Source organism: Triticum dicoccoides, chromosome 5B (assembly GCF_002162155.2).
Source record: "Triticum dicoccoides isolate Atlit2015 ecotype Zavitan chromosome 5B, WEW_v2.0, whole genome shotgun sequence".
In the NCBI taxonomy this organism is placed as follows: Eukaryota; Viridiplantae; Streptophyta; class Magnoliopsida; order Poales; family Poaceae; genus Triticum; species Triticum dicoccoides.
In genome coordinates, this window is record NC_041389.1 from 152,515,110 (window position 1) to 152,519,443 (window position 4,334).

The following is a 4,334-nucleotide window of genomic DNA, read 5'->3' on the forward strand; positions in this document are numbered from 1 at the left end:
CCTTCTCTGTGATTTTTTTCTCCCCGAACGTGAATATATAGAGTTGGAGTTAGGGTCGGAGGAGGTCCAGGGGACCCACAAGGAAGGGGGCGCGCCCTCCACCCTTGTGAACACATGGTGGGTCCCCTCTGGTTGATTCTTTCGCCAGTATTTTTATTTATTCCAAAAATATTCTCCGTAAATTTTCAGGTCAATCCGAGAACTTTTATTTCTGCACAAAAATAACACCAAGGCAAATCTGCTGAAAACAGCGTCAGTCCGGGTTAGTTCCATTCAAATCATGCAAATTAGAGTCCAAAACAAGGGCAAAAGAGTTTGGAAATGTAGATGCGATGGAGACGTATCAGTCACCCACGTGAATACTCAGGGCCGCGCGACCGAGCTGAGCAGCCCCTGACTTGTTCACATCCGAGAGGGGTCCTCGGGAGGCCACCTCGCGAGGCTCCTGATGGCGCCTTCCGGTCCGCTTGGGACACCTGCTGACATGGGCCTCACAAGGCAAGGGCCTCGCGAGGAGTCTTGCTCGTGAAGCTTGCTTGTGGGCCATCCGCTTGGCACTCGACATGCGCCGCATCCTGGGCTGAAGGTAAATGGGCCTGGGTACCCCAGGTCCCACGGGCCCGACAGTAGCCCCTAGGCCCGTGGCGCGCACGTCTCTATTTGTTAGGGGGCAAAAGGGCGCGGGCCCTAACCTCTTGCGGGCCAGGTGTGGCGCGTGGTGCACGATGGAGTGGGAGACGCCCCCACCTCTCCCACGACACCGCGGATACCTCCCAGGCTGACACAAAGCCTGCCCGCGTGTGACGCGAGGGCATCATTGCCTTCCTTGTTCGCATTCGCCTTCCTACACCTGTCGAAGGCGAAGAGGCGCGGATCGCCCCTTTTTCGAGTTCTATAAAGATGAGAGGGGAGGACTCCCCCACCCATCTTCTTCCTCCATCTCCTCCCTCTTATTCCACGATCCAAGCATACCTCCGGGATGATGGCGAGGGGAAGAGGCAGTGCTCGCGCACCTACTGCAGTGCCCAGGGTGCTGCCTCGGGGTCGTGGGCGTGGGTGCGAAGGGTGAGGCACCCGCGACCGAGGTGACTGAGGAGGTGCATCCATCCTACCTCCCCGGGCAGGGAGACACTCAGCCGAGGTGGCCCGTGAGTTCATCCTGAACATGCACCACCGGCCCTGCACCTGGCGCCGACCTCCAGACTCCTTCGTGGAGGAGATGGCGGACCGCGCGCCACTCGGCATGTGGCTGATGGCAGACAGCTGCTGCAAAGGCCCCTCCTGGGTGGCGACGGAGTTCACCCCCACGGGCTTCATGGTCTTGAGGTAGGGGTGGAATTAGTTTGCCCTTGCCCGCGGCCTGAAACGGGGCCACGTCCTCCAGTTCAAGTACGACTGGGCCGCCACACTCTTCGTGAAGATCTTTCGGGTCACCAGCGACCGCCTGAAGCGCTGCATGGAGAGCGAGGACAGCGACACCTCCGGCGAGGACGACAGTGCCAGTGATGCGGCCCCCTCCAGAGGGAGTGGGAGCGGCGATGGCTCCCCCTATGTCAAGAATGAAGATAAAGACTCCGACTAGGGTGCAGTCGGCGCTTGAGCTGGAGTTTGATATCTGCTAGGACTACGTCGGTATTTCCCCAAAGAGGAAGGGATGATGCAGCACAGCAGCGGTAGGTATTTCCCTCAGTGATGAAACCAAGGTTATCTAACCAGTAGGAGAACCAAGCAACACAACGTAAATAACACCAGCACACAAATAACAACCACTCGCAACCCGACGTGTTAAAGGGGTTGTCAATCCCTTTCGGGTAACGGCGCCAAAAATTGGCACGAGGATGGGAGAAAGTTGTAATAGATTGATAGATCGAACGCCAAATAAATTAAGTAATAATAAAACACAGTAAGGTATTCTTGTATTTTTTGTTTAATAGATCTGAAAAAATGCAAAGGAAAAGTAGATCGGAAAGGCAAATATATGAGAAAGAGACCCGTGGGCCGTAGGTTTCACTAGTGGCTTCTCTCAAGAAAAATAGCAAACGGTGGGCGAACAAATTACTGTTGGGCAATTGATAGAACTTCAAATAATCATGACGATATCCGGGCAGTGATCATTATAGAGGCATCACGTCCAAGATTAGTAGACCGACTCCTGCCTGCATCTACTACTATTACTCCATACATCGACCGCTGTCCAGCATGCATCTAGTGTATTAAGTTCATGGGAAAACGAAATAATGCAATAAGAACGATGACACGATATAGAAAAGATCTATCTATGTAGAGATAGACCCCATCGTTTTATCCTTAGTAGCAACGATACATACGTGTCGGTTCCCCTTCTCTCACTGGGATCAAGCACCGTAAGATCGAACCCACTACAAAGCACCTCTTGCCATTGCAAGATAAATAGATCACGTTGGCCAAACAAAACCCAAATATTGGAGAAGAAATACGAGGCTATAAACAATCATTCATATAAGAGATCAAAGAAACTCAAATAACTTTCATGGATATAAAAAGATAGATCTGATCATAAACTCAAAGTTCATCGGATCCCAACAAACACACTGCAAAAAGAGTTACATCATATGGATCTCCAAGACACCATTGTATTGAGAATTCAGCGAGAGAGAAGAAGCCATCTAGCTACTAACTACGGACTCGAAGGTCTACAAAGAACTACTCACGCATCATCGGAGAGGCACCAATGGAAGTGGTGAACCCCTCCGTGTTGGTGTCTAGATTGGATCTGGTGGTTCTAGACTCTGCGGCGGCTGGAATTGATTTTCATCGACTCCCCTAGGGTTCTGGAATATTAGGGTATTTACAGAGCAAATAGGCGGTCCGGGGGGCACCCGAGGTGGGCAGAACCCACCAGGGCGCACCTGGGCCTCCTGGCGTGCCCTGGTGGGTTGTGCTCTCCTCGGAGAACCCCCCAGTCACAACCTTGGCCAATTAAGCATCTTCTAGTCCAAAAAATATCTCCATGAAGTTTCATTGCCTTTAGACTCCATTTGGTATTGATTTCCTGCGATGTAAAAAAACATGTAGAAAACAGCAACTGGCACTTGGCACTATGTCAATAGGTTAGTACCAAAAAATGATATAAAATGACTATAAAATGATTATAAAACATCCAAGATTGATAATATAACAACATGGAACAATCAAAAATTATAGATACATTGGAGACGTATCAGTATCCCCAAGCTTAACTCCTACTCGTCCTCGAGTAGGTAAGTGATAAAAACAGAAATTTTGATGTGGAATGTTGCCTAACATGTCATATCATATTCTTTTCTTTATAGCATGGACATTTGGACTTCTATGTGATTCAAAGGAATAGTCTAGTTTTGACATGATAATTTAAATACTCAAGCATATCAACAAGCAACCATGTCTTTCAAAATATCAATGCTAAAATAAGTTATCCCTAGCCCATCATGCTCAATCATGGATCCATTCATGAAACACACTCGCATATTAACTACACCCAATAGTCAAGTACAATCATATTGCCTCCTAGTTGGTGCTTTTATAAGAGAATATGGAGACTCAAATTCAAAATAAAAATTGCATAAAGTAAAATAAAGGCCCTTCGCAGAGGGAAGTAGGGATTTGTAGAGGTGCCAGAGCTCAAAGGGAAAATTGAGAAATAAAGACATTTGCGAGGTGTATCTTTCCCACCAACGAAAACGACTTAGAGTTCCCAACACTTTCCATGCTAGATATATCATAGGCGGTTCCCAAACAGAAAATAAAGTTTATTCCTTTTTCAACCATACTTTCACTTTCCATGGCTAGCCATATCCTCGGTTGCCCTCCATACCAACACTTTCCAAGGAATTTATTATTTGACAACATAAAGTAAATTCATTTTTCATTTCGGGACTGGGCATCCCTAATATCTTTGCCTTACTCCCGTGCAATGACAAGTGAATAAACACTCATCGTGAGAATAACACATCTAGCACGGAAAATATTAGCCACCCATCACCGCTCCGTGAGCAGTATGAAAACACAAAACAAAAGTTTATTTTGAAAATTAGAGATGTCACATACAAATTTGCTTACAATAACAAAAGAATACCGCATATAGGTAGATATAGTGGACTCATGTGGCAAAACTGGTTTAAAGGTTTTTGGATGCACAAGTAGTGATCATACTTAGTGAAAAATGAAGGCTAGCAAAAGATTGAGAAGAGACCAACCAAGAAACAAATAATCTCATAAGCGAGCATTAAGCATAATTAACACCGAATAATGCATCGCAAGTAGGATATAATTTCATTGCATAATTATTGACTTTCGTGCTTGCATAGGGAATCACT